The sequence below is a fragment of the Pseudophryne corroboree genome, chromosome 4 (assembly GCF_028390025.1).
Source record: "Pseudophryne corroboree isolate aPseCor3 chromosome 4, aPseCor3.hap2, whole genome shotgun sequence".
In the NCBI taxonomy this organism is placed as follows: Eukaryota; Metazoa; Chordata; class Amphibia; order Anura; family Myobatrachidae; genus Pseudophryne; species Pseudophryne corroboree.
In genome coordinates, this window is record NC_086447.1 from 529,848,408 (window position 1) to 529,866,837 (window position 18,430).

The following is an 18,430-nucleotide window of genomic DNA, read 5'->3' on the forward strand; positions in this document are numbered from 1 at the left end:
AAGCAGAGAAATAATAATTCCAACCCGCTGAGCCTCCGTACCTGAGGAGACTGGTCTTAAACGAAAATAAAGTTTACAAGACTCTTTAAAATTAAAAAACTGTTTTCTATCCCCAGAAAAACGGTCAGGCAGATGCATTTTTGGTTCAGGGATGACCCTCGGGGAAGTCCGTAACAGATCTTCCTGTGACCTCACCCGGAGGGACAGATCCTGAACCATCTGAGTAAGTTCTTGAATCTGACTAACTAGAAGCTGGCCAGGATTTGGCCCAATACCGGCGGGATTCATGAGGCCGACAAAATCTCCCAACTGAATAAGTGAAAAAATTAACTCCTGTTAATTAAAAATTTTTCTTTTGTCTGGCCGGTGATAATGTTATGATTCCTGTACTCCAGACCGGAGGAGATCTTATGGCAGAGGTCTGAGTACAGGGAAAATAAGCTGGTTGTGGGAGCAGGAGAGCCTAGTAACCCCTGGCACCCTAACTCCGTTGTCTCGCCCGTGTTATCAGAAATCCCCTGCGAGACTATGGTTGCTTGAGCCCATGGCAGCCGCGTTCGAAGGGCGGATTATGTCTGCCCAACCCCGATGCCCCCGCAGGTCTTAAAGGGAGACAAGGGGAAGTCCGAGACAGGGTGATAACAAGGGGCCCTCTGACTAAGCAACCAGGCCAGGGGTTACAAGCTAACTAACTTAAACCAAAGGTATGTGCGGACTAGCCGCCAGGGAAAAGGACAACCAAAGATCCCCTGATCCGTTACTCCTATATAGCACCGCTGGATACCAGAGTGGATCCGTGGGAGCGGAATCCTCCGCAAAAGCTCCAGAACACAAGTAAACTAAATAATAAACAGTAAGCGGACAAGCCGCAACACACGGCTGAGCCGCGACTCACGAACACCACAAGATGTTAAAGGTGCTCGGTCAGACTCCAGGAACAGATGACAAACTTCCGAGTACAGGATCTCTGAGGACAGGAACAACCGGATTGAGCAGGACTGGAAACTCTCTGTAGCAGACACAGGCAAACAGGAAGCTATCACCGGCGTCTGTAAGGAGTCCTGAGGGTGCCTTTATTCAGGAACCCTCCAATCAAAATCCAGACAGGGTAATCAACTGAAATGCCGTGCAGCTTGCATGCTGCACGGCCAGCACACCATGAGGTAATCAGGACAGACCCAGCAACGGGGAACGCGGCTGAACGTGGCGTCCCCGTTGCTAAGGTCAGAGCGGCTCCGTGCGCCCGGCGTCTAGCGTTGCCAGGGAGCCGGCGGCTGTACGCGCACGGCGTCCCTGGTTGCTAGGCGCCGGGCCGCACCGACGAGCGGACCCCGGCGCCTAACACATGGATTTACTGGTGGGAGATCATACCAAACAAATCTTATTGACTTTTTTGACTCTGTGATGAAAATAATAGATCAAGGGGGAGCTGTAGATGTAGAATATCTAGACTTTAGTAAGGTATTTGACACTGTCCCACATCGCAGACTGCTAAATAAACTTGAAAGCGTGGGGGTGGATTATAAAACAGTTAAATGGATAAGAACCTGGTTGCAGGATAGGAAACAGACAGACAGTAGTTAATGGAGTGCAATCTATGGAGGAAAATGTTACCAGTGGAGTACCCCAGGGATCTGTTTAATATCTTTGTTGGTGACATTGCAAATGGTATTGAAGGGAAGGTATGCCTTTTTGCAGATGATACAAAGATATGCAACAGGGTAGACACACCGGGAGGGGTAAAACAAATGATTGATGATCTAGGTAGGCTTGAGAAATGGTCAAGAACAAGGCAACTACAGTTTAATGCTAAAAAATGCAAAATCATGCACTTGGGTCTTAAAAACTCAAAGGCTAAATATAGTATCAAGGGTACTATAATGGAAACTACTGAGGAGGAAAGGGATTTAGGAGTCACTATTTCAAGTGACTTGAAGGCAGGAAAGCAATGCAACAAAGCAATGAGAAGGCAAGTCAGATGCTTGCTTGCATAGGGAGAGGACTCAGTAGCAGGAAAAAAGAAGTGATAATGCCACTGTATAGGTCATTGGTACGGCCCCATCTGGAATACTGTGTCCAGTTCTGGAGACCATGGTGGTCATTCCGAGTTGTTTGCTAGCTGCTTTTGTTCGCAGCGCAGTGTTTAGGCAAAAAAGCGGCACTTCTGCGCATGCGTATGCGGCGCAATGCGCACCTGCGACGTACTTTCACAACAGCCGAAGTAGTTTCCCACAAGGTCTAGCGACGCTTTTCAGTCGCACTGCTCACCGCAGAGTGATTGACATGAAGTGGGCGTTTCTGGGAGGTAACTGACCGTTTTCGGGGAGTGTGTGGAAAAACGCAGGCGTGTCAGATACAAACACAGGCGTGCCTGGGGAAACGCAGGCGTGGCTGGCCGAACGCAGGGCATGTTCGTAAAGTCAAAACAGGAACTAAATAGTCTGAAGTGTTCGCAAGGTAGGAGTAGGTCTGGAGCTGCTCAGAAACTGTACAATCTTTTTTTGTAGCCGCACTGCGATCCTTTCGTTCGCACTTCTGCTAAGCTAAGATACACTCCCAGAGGGCGGCGACTTAGCGTTTGCACAGCTGCTAAAAGCAGCTTGCGAGCGAACAACTCGGAATGAGGGCCCATATCTCCAGAAGGATATAAATACATTAGAGAGTGCACAAAACATACCCGGAAAGGCTAAAAGATCTTAAGATGTATAGTTTGGAGGAGAGAAGGGAAAGGGGGGACATGATAGAAACTTTCAAATATATCAAGGGTCTTAACAAAGTGCAGGAGGGAAACATTCTTCAAAGGAAGAGAAGTATTAGAACTCGAGGACATACACTGAAACTGGAGGTGGGGAGGTTCAGGGGAAATTTAAGGAAAAATTACTTCACAAAAAGGGTAGTGGATAAGTGGAATAGTCTCCCATCAGAGGTGGTAGAGGCTAAGACTGTAGAGCAATTTAAACATGCTTGGGATAGGCATATGAATATCCTTACAAAGAATTAAGGTTCAAAAAGGGTTGAGATTACCTAAAGGATAAAAAAAAAGGGGCAGATTAGATGGGCCAAGTGGTTCTTATCTGCCATCAAATTCTATGTTTCTATGTTTATGTTTCTATGAGGCATAGCGAACATGGGGCAGCATCATTGTTGCGCTATGGCTCCTAAATTTGGCTTGCAGTTTGTCTGAAACGGCACACTGCAGCCAGTACAGCTGCCCTAAGGGGTCCATTTACCAATAATCACATCTGCAGTGCGATTGGGGCGCGATACTAGCACCCAAAATCGCATTGCATAATGTGCTTACACCACTCAAATGTATAAGGCACACGCAGGGACACAGGCTTAGAAATTAGCCGATCACTGTGATGTGTTCATTTCAGTGCCAGGACTCCTGCGCAGGGGCGCTGACAGCTGAGCCAGGCCCAGGTAATTGGAAAGGGCGTGGCCAATGCAGAGAGGTGTGGCCATCCCCCCTACTTACAAAATATTTTTTAAAAAGGTTGTGCTGCGCTGGGGGAGAGGCTGCTGCTGCAGCAGTGTCCTCTTTTTTTTCTGCCACCAAGTGCCATGCTGTCTATAACAGGGAAGGGGGTGGAGGCACGGGCCTTGGTAACTCGCTCCCCTCTCTGCGCCACTGCTCCTGTGCATGCACAGTCCGCTGACCACATATGTATGGTGGCCATTACCAGGGAGTGTACTTTGTGCGAATTGTAGCCTATAGGCTACCATGACCTAACATCATCTTCAGATAGCGTTAGTTGCAGGGGCCAAGCTCAGGAATGCAAAGCATTCTGGCGCATGAGAAAGCCACAGAAATCTGTCAGAAATGGAGGGATTGCATACATTTTCACAGTAATATACCTTCTGTGCATGTGCAAAACACCAGGAAAAGACTGCTAGGAGCAGAGCTCCTCTTCCAAACACCTGACACCTTTTAGGTCAAGGGAACTTAAGCGTAGGGCAGTCCAGTGCAGAAATGCTGGGGGATGGTATCAGGATCCCGGCGATTGGGATGCCAGCGGTCAGAATACTGTCAGCGGCAGAATCCGAGCACCTGCTAGGTGAGTATTCTAACTCTCCCCATCTACCCCCTTAACCCTCCCTCCCCGAGGCCTAACCCTTACCCCCCTGCCCCTGTGCAGCCTAACCCTAACCCTCCCCACTTAGTGCCTGACCTTAACCCTACCCGCAGCCTAACCCTAACAACCCCCTCCTGCAGCCTGACCATAACCTCCCCTATACTTCCTAAAACTATCCTCTCCCACCCTAATCCTAAACAGCCCCGACATACTTACCTTTGGGATACCGACAGCCGGGATTCCGGCACTGGGCTGCTTCGGGTCGGCACACCCTAACACTTTATTAACACTTATGATTTTCCCTATCACTTTGTATATATTATTTTAATCACACCACTTACATAGCACTTCTGTGCTTCTTATTAACCCCTATTAATTTTCACCTGTGTGCTGACCTGGGGTGGCCGACCTGTGCCGACATCGTGGGGTCCTGCACCCCGGACCCATACCTAGTATTAGGGACCCCCAGTGACGGAGAAGCCTTGTCGATCGGCCTGGGGGCTTAACCCTATATCTGCAGATATACGCAACTAAGATCTCCGTATTATCTGACTATTATGTAGTAATATTTTTCACTCGGTGTGCATTAGGGAACACAGTTTTTTCCTACACAGAATTACCCCTCCCTTTTAGCACCTGAGTGACATTACAATCTGATTGAGCAGCTTTCCATTTTGTGTATTGTGACATACTTGTCTACTCTCCCGGAAGCTGTGGGAGGCTCACTTTTTTTGGGGTAGCACCCCGCACTCCTGGAAGAGTAGGCATGTCTCCCGCATCCTGCTCGCACCCTAGTGATGCGGGCAGGATGAAGAGATACTCTCCCATATTCGAGAGTCCATGGGATGGGGAAGGGGTTAAAATGACGTGAATCGTGTCATTTTAGCCCCGCAAATTGCTGCATTTTACTGATGTGGGGTGGGGCTTAATTATATCACAGCCCCCCAAAGTCTCCTGCAGTGTCTCCTCTCCGGGCTTCTCCCGGAGAGGAGATATTTGAAATAGCTAAGTATGCAATGTGATCGATGTCAGGATCACGGCGTCAGTCTCCTGACCATGAGCTTGTCTCTATTCTGCAAACTATAATGTTTCTAGGGATGAATCTGCAACATACTTGCCTACCTGACCCTCTCCATGAGGGAGAAAATGCTCTGTTCCTGGACTTTCCTGGTAATGTATGATTGCCATCACCTGTGGTGAGCTAGTTAATTGATAAGAAAGGCGTTTCACCACAGGCGATGGCAATCATACATTACCAGGAAAGTCCAGGAACAGAGCATTTTCTCCCTCATGGAGAGGGTTAGGTAGGTAAGTATGTTGCAGATCCATTCCTAGAAACATTATAGGTTTCTAGGCAGGTAGGCAAGTATGATCTGCAACTAAAAGCGACTAACCACATGGAGCAACGGGAATACAGATTTTCATTTTATACTGTGTATTGAAACATATTGGTAATTCATCTGTTTGAACAGCTGAAATGTGAGCCCTTAATTGACTAAGGGGGATATGTACTAAGCAGTGATAAAAGTGGAGCAGTGAGCCAGTAGAAAAGTTGCCCATGGCAACCAATCAGCATTGAAGTACCATTTATAATTTGTATACTATAAGCATATACAGAGCAGCTGACTCACTTCTCCACTGTTATCACTGCTTAGTACATGTCCCCCAAAGTACTGGATGTCAGGACCTGGAGCTGCAGTCTGGTAATGTCAGTTCACATCATAAGCTACTTTGCACAGAAGTTTCTAATTACTAGTAAAAGCTGTCCAGAGGGTAAGGAATGTAGCATTAATGCTGCAGCAGTGGGCTATGGAATTATGTTTAGCAAAATGACTCTCAGCTCTTATTGTAATGACTGCTTAAAGTTTATTACAAAAAGCTATGTCAATGCCTTTAGTTATAGTATAGGTCTGCGTCGCACGTATATCGTCAGTATATAGGTATCACATACCCTCCAACATGACCCGCCCCACTAGGTACAAAATGCTCTGTTTCTGGACTTCCCTCTTAATTTATTATTGCCATCACCTGTGAAGAAACAGCTTTCTTATCATTTAACTAGTTCAACACAGGTGATGGAAATCATAAATTAAGAGGGAAGTCCAGAAACAGAGAATTTTGTACCTAGTGGGGCGGGTCACGTTGGAGGGTCTGGTATCACTACATAATGTGCATCCCAGTGTAAGATAATGCTATGGAACAGCAGATAATAGAAGGTACCACGGGCACTATATTCTTATAGATGACCTTTTACTAAAAGGATAATATTTGACCTTGGGAACTCATATCCCATTGGGATGATTACATACCTCCCAATGCTCTGCTACTGGGCTTCCCTCTTAATGTATGATTGCCGGCACCTGTGTTGAACAGGTTAATGGATAAGAAAGGTGTTTCACCACAGGTGAGGGCAATCATAAATTAAGAGGGAAGTCCAGAAGCAGAGTATTCTGTCCCCCTTGGGGAGGGTCATGTTGGGAGGTATGTGATTATCCACAAAAAATGATAAATAAAGGTAAATACTTTATTAAAACTAGAGATGAGCGGGTTCGGTTCCTCTGAATCCGAACCCGCCCGAACTTCAGGTTTTTTACACGGGTCCGAGCAGGCTCGGATCTTCCCGCCTTGCTCGGCTAACCCGAGCGCGCCCGAACGTCATCATCACGCTGTCGGATTCTCGCGAGGCTCAGATTCTATCGCGAGACTCGGATTCTATATAAGGAGCCGCGCGTCGCCGCCATTTTCACACGTGCATTGAGAGTCATAGGGAGAGGACGTGGCTGGCGTCCTCTCCGTTTAGAGAAGAGAGAGAAACAGTATTTTGGGGAGCATTATTAGGAGGAGTACTACTATACTGTATACTACTATACTACTTGCTGCTGAAGTGATATTTTATACTAGATTAGATAATAGATAGTGTGACTGTAAGTGTATTATCTGACTTGTGGGGGAGACACTGACAGTGGGGAGCAGTTAGAGTCTGAGAGCAGGACTCAGGAGTACATATAACGTACAGTGCACACTTTTGCTGCCAGAGTCAGTGCCACACTGCCATTGTTGTGACCACACTGACCACCAGTATAATAATATATTTTGTGATTGTCTGCTTAGGCCTCGGAGTACTAGTTGCAAGTTGCAACGTGACCTGAAGTGACCACCAGTTTAATAATCAATCACCACCAGTTTAATATATATATATATATATATATATAATTGTATATAATATATATATATATATATATATAATATTGTATACCACCTACCCGTGGTTTTTTTTTTTTCACCCTTCTTTATACATACTTCTATAGTAGCTTACTGTAGCAGTCTGCGGTGCTGTGCTGACCTGACAGTGTCCAGCAGGTCCGTCATCAGTCATTACATAATAAATATATATAGTACCTGTCCGGCTGCAGTACTAGTGATATTATATTGATTTCATCTCATTATCAATAATTTATCATCCAGTCTAGACTCTATATTAGCAGCAGACACAGTACGTTAGTCCACGGCTGTAGCTACCTCTGTGTCGGCACTCGGCAGTCCATCCATAATTGTATACCACCTACCCGTGGTTTTTTTTTTTTCTTTCTTCTTGGTACATACTACTATAGAGTATAGTAGCTTACTGTAGCAGTCTGCGGTGCTGCTGAGCTGACAGTGTCCAGCAGGTCCGTCATCAGTCATCATTACCTAATAAATATATTATCTACCTGTCCGGCTGCATTACTAGTGATATTATATATACATACATATATATATATATTGATTTCATCTCATTATCAATCATCCAGTCTGTATTAGCAGCAGACACAGTACGTTAGTCCACGGCTGTAGCTACCTCTGTGTCGGCACTCGGCAGTCCATCCATAATTGTATACCACCTACCCGTGGTTTTTTTTTTTCTTTCTTCTTTGTACATACTACTATAGTATAGTAGCTTACTGTAGCAGTCTGCGGTGCTGCTGAGCTGACAGTGTCCAGCAGGTCCGTCATCAGTCATCATTACCTAATAAATATATTATCTACCTGTCCGGCTGCAGTACTAGTGATATTATATATACATACATATATATATATATTGATTTCATCTCATTATCAATCATCCAGTCTATATTAGCAGCAGACACAGTACGTTAGTCCACGGCTGTAGCTACCTCTGTGTCGGCACTCGGCAGTCCATCCATAATTGTATACCACCTACCCGTGGTTTTTTTTTTTCTTTCTTCTTTGTACATACTACTATAGTATAGTAGCTTACTGTAGCAGTCTGCGGTGCTGCTGAGCTGACAGTGTCCAGCAGGTCCGTCATCAGTCATCATTACCTAATAAATATATTATCTACCTGTCCGGCTGCAGTACTAGTGATATTATATATACATACATATATATATATTGATTTCATCTCATTATCAATCATCCAGTCTATATTAGCAGCAGACACAGTACGTTAGTCCACGGCTGTAGCTACCTCTGTGTCGGCACTCGGCAGTCCATCCATAATTGTATACCACCTACCCGTGGTTTTTTTTTTTTCTTTCTTCTTTGTACATACTACTAGTATAGTATAGTAGCTTACTGTAGCAGTCTGCGGTGCTGCTGAGCTGACAGTGTCCAGCAGGTCCGTCATCAGTCATCATTACCTAATAAATATATTATCTACCTGTCCGGCTGCAGTACTAGTGATATTATATATACATACATATATATATATTGATTTCATCTCATTATCAATCATCCAGTCTATATTAGCAGCAGACACAGTACGTTAGTCCACGGCTGTAGCTACCTCTGTGTCGGCACTCGGCAGTCCATCCATAATTGTATACCACCTACCCGTGGTTTTTTTTTTTTCTTTCTTCTTTGTACATACTACTATAGTATAGTAGCTTACTGTAGCAGTCTGCGGTGCTGCTGAGCTGACAGTGTCCAGCAGGTCCGTCATCAGTCATCATTACCTAATAAATATATTATCTACCTGTCCGGCTGCAGTACTAGTGATATTATATATACATACATATATATATATTGATTTCATCTCATTATCAATCATCCAGTCTATATTAGCAGCAGACACAGTACGGTAGTCCACGGCTGTAGCTACCTCTGTGTCGGCACTCGGCAGTCCATCCATAAGTATACTAGTATCCATCCATCTCCATTGTTTACCTGAGGTGCCTTTTAGTTGTGCCTATTAAAATATGGAGAACAAAAATGTTGAGGTTCCAAAATTAGGGAAAGATCAAGATCCACTTCCACCTCGTGCTGAAGCTGCTGCCACTAGTCATGGCCGAGACGATGAAATGCCAGCAACGTCGTCTGCCAAGGCCGATGCCCAATGTCATAGTACAGAGCATGTCAAATCCAAAACACCAAATATCAGTAAAAAAAGGACTCCAAAACCTAAAATAAAATTGTCGGAGGAGAAGCGTAAACTTGCCAATATGCCATTTACCACACGGAGTGGCAAGGAACGGCTGAGGCCCTGGCCTATGTTCATGGCTAGTGGTTCAGCTTCACATGAGGATGGAAGCACTCAGCCTCTCGCTAGAAAACTGAAAAGACTCAAGCTGGCAAAAGCACCGCAAAGAACTGTGCGTTCTTCGAAATCCCAAATCCACAAGGAGAGTCCAATTGTGTCGGTTGCGATGCCTGACCTTCCCAACACTGGACGTGAAGAGCATGCGCCTTCCACCATTTGCACGCCCCCTGCAAGTGCTGGAAGGAGCACCCGCAGTCCAGTTCCTGATAGTCAGATTGAAGATGTCAGTGTTGAAGTACACCAGGATGAGGAGGATATGGGTGTTGCTGGCGCTGGGGAGGAAATTGACCAGGAGGATTCTGATGGTGAGGTGGTTTGTTTAAGTCAGGCACCCGGGGAGACACCTGTTGTCCGTGGGAGGAATATGGCCGTTGACATGCCTGGTGAAAATACCAAAAAAATCAGCTCTTCAGTGTGGAGGTATTTCAACAGAAAAGCGGACAACAGGTGTCAAGCCGTGTGTTGCCTTTGTCAAGCTGTAATAAGTAGGGGTAAGGACGTTAACCACCTCGGAACATCCTCCCTTATACGTCACCTGCAGCGCATTCATAATAAGTCAGTGACAAGTTCAAAAACTTTGGGCGACAGCGGAAGCAGTCCACTGACCAGTAAATCCCTTCCTCTTGTAACCAAGCTCACGCAAACCACCCCACCAACTCCCTCAGTGTCAATTTCCTCCTTCCCCAGGAATGCCAATAGTCCTGCAGGCCATGTCACTGGCAATTCTGACGAGTCCTCTCCTGCCTGGGATTCCTCCGATGCATCCTTGCGTGTAACGCCTACTGCTGCTGGCGCTGCTGTTGTTGCTGCTGGGAGTCGATGGTCATCCCAGAGGGGAAGTCGTAAGCCCACTTGTACTACTTCCACCAAGCAATTGACTGTCCAACAGTCCTTTGCGAGGAAGATGAAATATCACAGCAGTCATCCTGCTGCAAAGCGGATAACTGAGGCCTTGACAACTATGTTGGTGTTAGACGTGCGTCCGGTATCCGCCGTTAGTTCACAGGGAACTAGACAATTTATTGAGGCAGTGTTCCCCCGTTACCAAATACCATCTAGGTTCCACTTCTCTAGGCAGGCGATACCGAGAATGTACACGGACGTCAGAAAAAGACTCACCAGTGTCCTAAAAAATGCAGTTGTACCCAATGTCCACTTAACCACGGACATGTGGACAAGTGGAGCAGGGCAGGGTCAGGACTATATGACTGTGACAGCCCACTGGGTAGATGTATGGACTCCCGCCGCAAGAACAGCAGCGGCGGCACCAGTAGCAGCATCTCGCAAACGCCAACTCTTTCCTAGGCAGGCTACGCTTTGTATCACCGCTTTCCAGAATACGCACACAGCTGAAAACCTCTTACGGCAACTGAGGAAGATCATCGCGGAATGGCTTACCCCAATTGGACTCTCCTGTGGATTTGTGGCATCGGACAACGCCAGCAATATTGTGTGTGCATTAAATATGGGCAAATTCCAGCACGTCCCATGTTTTGCACATACCTTGAATTTGGTGGTGCAGAATTTTTTAAAAAACGACAGGGGCGTGCAAGAGATGCTGTCGGTGGCCAGAAGAATTGCGGGACACTTTCGGCGTACAGGCACCACGTACAGAAGACTGGAGCACCACCAAAAACTACTGAACCTGCCCTGCCATCATCTGAAGCAAGAAGTGGTAACGAGGTGGAATTCAACCCTCTATATGCTTCAGAGGTTGGAGGAGCAGCAAAAGGCCATTCAAGCCTATACAATTGAGCACGATATAGGAGGTGGAATGCACCTGTCTCAAGCACAGTGGAGAATGATTTCAACGTTGTGCAAGGTTCTGATGCCCTTTGAACTTGCCACACGTGAAGTCAGTTCAGACACTGCCAGCCTGAGTCAGGTCATTCCCCTCATCAGGCTTTTGCAGAAGAAGCTGGAGACATTGAAGGAGGAGCTAACACGGAGCGATTCCGCTAGGCATGTGGGACTTGTGGATGGAGCCCTTAATTCGCTTAACAAGGATTCACGGGTGGTCAATCTGTTGAAATCAGAGCACTACATTTTGGCCACCGTGCTCGATCCTAGATTTAAAGCCTACCTTGGATCTCTCTTTCCGGCAGACACAAGTCTGCTGGGGTTGAAAGACCTGCTGGTGACAAAATTGTCAAGTCAAGCGGAACGCGACCGGTCAACATCTCCTCCTTCACATTCTCCCGCAACTGGGGGTGCGAGGAAAAGGCTCAGAATTCCGAGCCCACCCGCTGGCGGTGATGCAGGGCAGTCTGGAGCGACTGCTGATGCTGACATCTGGTCCGGACTGAAGGACCTGACAACGATTACGGACATGTCGTCTACTGTCACTGCATATGATTCTCTCACCATTGAAAGAATGGTGGAGGATTATATGAGTGACCGCATCCAAGTAGGCACGTCACACAGTCCGTACTTATACTGGCAGGAAAAAGAGGCAATTTGGAGGCCCTTGCACAAACTGGCTTTATTCTACCTAAGTTGCCCTCCCACAAGTGTGTACTCCGAAAGAGTGTTTAGTGCCGCCGCTCACCTTGTCAGCAATCGGCGTACGAGGTTACATCCAGAAAATGTGGAGAAGATGATGTTCATTAAAATGAATTATAATCAATTCCTCCGTGGAGACATTGACCAGCAGCAATTGCCTCCACAAAGTACACAGGGAGCTGAGATGGTGGATTCCAGTGGGGACGAATTGATAATCTGTGAGGAGGGGGATGTACACGGTGATATATCGGAGGATGATGATGAGGTGGACATCTTGCCTCTGTAGAGCCAGTTTGTGCAAGGAGAGATTAATTGCTTCTTTTTTGGTGGGGGTCCAAACCAACCCGTCATTTCAGTCACAGTCGTGTGGCAGACCCTGTCACTGAAATGATGGGTTGGTTAAAGTGTGCATGTCCTGTTTATACAACATAAGGGTGGGTGGGAGGGCCCAAGGACAATTCCATCTTGCACCTCTTTTTTCTTTAATTTTTCTTTGCGTCATGTGCTGTTTGTGGAATGTTTTTTGGAAGGGCCATCCTGCGTGACACTGCAGTGCCACTCCTAGATGGGCCCGGTGTTTGTGTCGGCCACTAGGGTCGCTTATCTTACTCACACAGCTACCTCATTGCGCCTCTTTTTTTCTTTGCGTCATGTGCTGTTTGGGGAGGGTTTTTTGGAAGGGCCATCCTGCGTGACACTGCAGTGCCACTCCTAGATGGGCACGGTGTTTGTGTCGGCCACTAGGGTCGCTTATCTTACTCACACAGCTACCTCATTGCGCCTCTTTTTTTCTTTGCGTCATGTGCTGTTTGGGGAGGGTTTTTTGGAAGGGCCATCCTGCGTGACACTGCAGTGCCACTCCTAGATGGGCACGGTGTTTGTGTCGGCCACTAGGGTCGCTTATCTTACTCACACAGCTACCTCATTGCGCCTCTTTTTTTCTTTGCGTCATGTGCTGTTTGGGGAGGGTTTTTTGGAAGGGCCATCCTGCGTGACACTGCAGTGCCACTCCTAGATGGGCACGGTGTTTGTGTCGGCCACTAGGGTCGCTTATCTTACTCACACAGCTACCTCATTGCGCCTCTTTTTTTCTTTGCGTCATGTGCTGTTTGGGGAGGGTTTTTTGGAAGGGCCATCCTGCGTGACACTGCAGTGCCACTCCTAGATGGGCACGGTGTTTGTGTCGGCCACTAGGGTCGCTTATCTTACTCACACAGCTACCTCATTGCGCCTCTTTTTTTCTTTGCGTCATGTGCTGTTTGGGGAGGGTTTTTTGGAAGGGCCATCCTGCGTGACACTGCAGTGACACTCCTAGATGGGCACGGTGTTTGTGTCGGCCACTAGGGTCGCTTATCTTACTCACACAGCTACCTCATTGCGCCTCTTTTTTTCTTTGCGTCATGTGCTGTTTGGGGAGGGTTTTTTGGAAGGGCCATCCTGCGTGACACTGCAGTGCCACTCCTAGATGGGGGACCGGTGTTTGTGTCGGCCACTAGGGTCGCTTATCTTACTCACACAGCTACCTCATTGCGCCTCTTTTTTTCTTTGCGTCATGTGCTGTTTGGGGAGGGTTTTTTGGAAGGGCCATCCTGCGTGACACTGCAGTGCCACTCCTAGATGGGCCCGGTGTTTGTGTCGGCCACTAGGGTCGCTTATCTTACTCACACAGCTACCTCATTGCGCCTCTTTTTTTCTTTGCGTCATGTGCTGTTTGGGGAGTGTTTTTTGGAAGGGCCATCCTGCGTGACACTGCAGTGCCACTCCTAGATGGGCACGGTGTTTGTGTCGGCCACTAGGGTCGCTTAGCTTAGTCATCCAGCGACCTAGGTGCAAATTTTAGGACTAAAAATAATATTGTGAGGTGTGAGGTATTCAGAATAGACTGAAAATGAGTGGAAATTATGGTTTTTGAGGTTAATAATACTTTGGGATCAAAATGACCCCCAAATTCTATGATTTAAGCTGTTTTTTAGTGTTTTTTAAAAAAAACACCCGAATCCAAAACACACCCGAATCCGACAAAAAAAATTCGGTGAGGTTTTGCCAAAACGCGGTCGAACCCAAAACACGGCCGCGGAACCGAACCCAAAACCAAAACACAAAACCCTAAAAATTTCAAGTGCACATCTCTAATTAAAACAATACAATAAAAACATGCACTATCATACAAGTTCACATAAGTATTTGTATTTAATAGAGCATGTGCACAATGTGATCTAAAGTTTATAAATAAAGTGACTGGTGCATTAAAAGGAAAGGAGATCTCTCACCATATTCTGACAGTGCGGTGGGCTAGCTTGTTAGTTAGCTAATGCGGTCTAAGGCTGATTAGCCTGGCACCACCGCAGCAAATATTATCAGCACACAGTCACCAGAGTCCTTGTGTGAGCAGATCCAACGTTCAAACTATTTTTCCAATCTTAATAAAATATTTTTCTCTTTCTCCTTAACCTCCTCTAAATCCAAGAATGGATCAATATGAGTTTTAGATATCTCAATGTCTCTATTAATTTACAAAAGATTATTTTAGGTTGTGGTGGGAGATCACCACATTGGAACACTATTTGTCCCATCGTCTTATACCGAGAGGTTTACGGGTAATTAAAAAAACCTTCATTCACTAATGAAAATTATTCTTTTATTAAAGAATGGGATAAAATCTTAACTCATTGTAGTCTATCATTAATAGAACTAATTGTAAAATAGAGGAAAAATAATCTTTTGTAAATTAATAGAGACATTGAGATATCTAAAACTCATATTGATCCATTCTTGGATTTAGAGGAGGTTAAGGAGAAAGAAAAAAATATTTTATTAAGATTGGAAAAATAGTTTGGACGGAGGATCTGCTCACACAAGGACTCTGGTGACTGTGTGCTGATAATATTTGCTGCAGTGGTGTCAGGCTAATCAGCCTAAAGGGCCCTACTCACTGGCCGACCCGCCGCCGAGCTGCCCGACGGCGGATACGGCCGACGAGCGACCCGGCGGCGGGGGGGCAGTGACGGGGGGAGTGAAGTTTCTTCACTCCCCCTTCACGCGGCTGCATTGAAGTGCAGGCAAATATGGATGAGATCGTCCATATTGGCCTGCATGCACAGCCGACGGGAGACCAGCGATGAACGAGCGCGGGGACGCGCATCGTTCATCGCTGGAGTCTCCACACTAAAAGATATGAACGAGTTCTCGTTCATTTATGAACGAGATCGTTCATATCTTTCCGAAAATCGGCCAGTGTGTAGGGCCCTTCAGACCGCATTAGCTAACTAACAAGCTAGCCCACCGCACTGTCAGAATATGGTGAGAGATCTCCTTTCCTTTTAATGCACCAGTCACTTTATTTGGAAACTTTAGATCACATTGTGCACATGATCTATTGAATACAAATACGTTTGTGAACTTGTATGTTAGTGCATGTTTTTATTGTGTTGTTTTAATAAAGTATTTACCTTTATTTATAATTTTTTTGTGGGTAATCATCATCCCAATGGGATATGAGCTCCCAAGGTCAAATATTACCCTTTTAGTAAAGGGTCATCTATAAGACTATAGCGCCAGTGATACCTTCTATTATTTGCTGTTCCATTGAAAGAGAATTGGTGTTTTTCTCCCCCCCCATATAGTAGTGTACCAAGGAAGCTTATCTTTTAACTGCGCAACTCTGTTACCATATAACTACACTTTTTGTTCATTGGCCCTCATTCCGAGTTGTTCGCTCGCAAGCTGCTTTTAGCAGCATTGCACACGCTAAGCCGCCGCCTACTGGGAGTGAATCTTAGCTTAGCAGAATTGCGAACGAAAGATTCGCAAAATTGCGAATAGAAATTTCTAAGCAGTTTCTGAGTAGCTCGACACTTACTCTGCCACTGCGATCAGTTCAGTCAGTTTCGTTCCTTGTTTGACGTCACAAACACACCCAGCGTTCGCCCAGCCACTCCCGCATTTTTCCCAGAAACGGCAGCGTTTTTTCACACACACCCATAAAACGGTCAATTTCCGCCCAGAAACACCCACTTCCTGTCAATCACACTCCGATCACCAGAACGAAGAAAAAACCTTGTAATGCCATGAGTAAAATACCAAACTTCTTAGCAAATTTACTTGGCGCAGCCGCAGTGCGAACATTGCGAATGCGCAGTTTGCGGAAAATCGCTGCGATGCGTTGAAAAATAACGAGCGAACAACTCGGAATGAGGGCCATTGTTCCTTCTAAGATAATGCTAGACAAAACTAAATCCAACATCAATTGTTATACCATTTGCTGACAGTAGATGGCGGTAGCACCAAGCGTCTAATGTAGTGTAACCACCGTTATTTCTGCTGTGTTTGCTGGGCTTCTGTTGTGTATAGGCTTGACTATAACATATTGTAGCTACATATATTAATAGTGAGAATTGTTTAAATGCACCTTCAGTCACAAGTAACATATTGCCTGCCAGATTTTGCGGAACGAGATTAGTGATATCACTGAAGCAGAAAAGTAAAACGTATGCTGTGATTTATAGCCATTTATCAATAGGATGATAACTTGTATTATGCCTTGCTTCACAGGCCGATAGCACTGACGTCTGTGGTCATGAAAACGTTTGAGAGTCTGATTTTGAATCACCTGAAAACTGTGACTGGCCCCCAACTGGACCCCCTGCAGTTCGCCTATCGCTCAAATCGGTGTGTCGAGGATGCAGTCAACCTGGGCCTGCACTACATTCTACAGCACCTAGACATTCCCGGTACCTACGCGAGGGTCCTGTTTGTCGATTTCAGCTTGGCCTTCAATACAATCGTCCCCAGCATCCTCCACCCCAAATTACTTCACCTAGGGGTCCCAGAAGCTACCTGTTCCTGGATAATAGACTTCCTGACAGATAGGACACAGGTGGTGAAAGCGGGGGAATTCACCTCTCAAGCGCGGTCCATTAGTACAGGGGCCCCTCAGGGCTGTGTCCTCTCACCCCTGCTCTTCTCCCTGTACACAAACGACTGTACCTCAGAGGCGCAATCAGTAAGGATCATCAAATTCGCCGATGACACCACCGTCATCGGCCTCATCAAGGATGGGGACGAATCGGCCTATAGACGGGAAGTAGACCGGCTGGCCCAGTGGTGCATCCACAACAACCTCGAGCTCAACCCCCTCAAAACTGTCGAGATGATAGTGGACTTCAGGAAGAAGTCATCTAGTGCACCTCCGCTAACGATTGCTGACAGTGTGGTATCGCTTGTGGACTCCTTCAAGTTTCTAGGGACCACAATCTCCCGGGACCTTAAATGGGGGTCCAACGCTGACGCCACTGTTGGGAAAGCGCAGCAGAGGTTGTTCTTTCTCAGGCAACTAAGGAAGTTCAACATCCCACAGAAGCTTCTGCTACTCTTCTACTCCGCGATTGTGGAGTCGGTACTGTGCTCCTCGATACTCGTATGGTACAGCTCCGCCAGCGCGAGAGACAGATGCAGGCTCCAAAAGGTGGTCAGAACCGCAGAGAAGATCATCGGGGCCGACCTTCCCTCAGTCCAGGACCTGTACTTGTCCAGAGCTAAAAAGCGGGCAATGAAGATAGTAAAAGACCAGCTACACCCCGGCCACAGCATGTTTAACTTACTTCCTTCAGGCAGGCGTTACAGGGCCGTCCCCGCCAGGTCCGCCAGAAGCCTCAAAAGTTTCTTTCCCCAAGCGGTCCGCCTGCTGAACTCCTGAACATTGACTGACTAGACGTACATGTAACTCACTTGTGTTCCTACCGTATACCCTATCTGTGTGACTTTGCTTACCCCACCACCTGCTTATCTGTTACCTACTTGGCTGTTGTAAAGCAAACCGAAGACAAATTCCTAGTATACGCAAGTATACCTGGCCAATAAACCTGATTCTGATTCTGATTATGCACAGTATAAACACTTACTGTACTAGGATTGAATTATAAGAAAGTCACAAAACCAATGTATGTAAAAAAAAAAAAAGTGACATTCCCTGACCGGGAATCGAACACGGGCCGCGGCGGTGAGAGCGCCGAATCCTAACCACTAGACCACCAGGGAAGGTTGCACAATCAGCCTGTCCAGCCTAATATTGAGATTGAGCTGGAAGAAAACCCAGAAACACAAGTTCAGTGAGTAGAGCTTGAGATACGTATCATGTGACTGCTCTGTAAAGTGTCTGCTAATTGCACACGTGCCTGGCAAAGTCTTCTTCCATAATCTTTAGGCACTCTGAGGATTTATATTATTACCTACTTGTCATAATTTTATAAACCACTTGAAAATAATGGATTTCCTACATTGCTGAATAATAGTATGCACATTATTTCAGTGTACA

The 18,430-nt window shown here is 46.2% G+C and overlaps 1 non-coding gene across 1 annotated transcript; it reads right to left on the reverse strand.

The window, feature by feature from the left end:
• Positions 1 to 18,081: 18,081 nt before the first annotated feature.
• TRNAE-CUC (transfer RNA glutamic acid (anticodon CUC)) lies at positions 18,082 to 18,153 on the reverse strand. Its single transcript has one exon. It is a non-coding gene; the product is annotated as a tRNA-Glu (tRNA).
• Between the last annotated feature and the right edge of the window lie 277 nt (positions 18,154 to 18,430).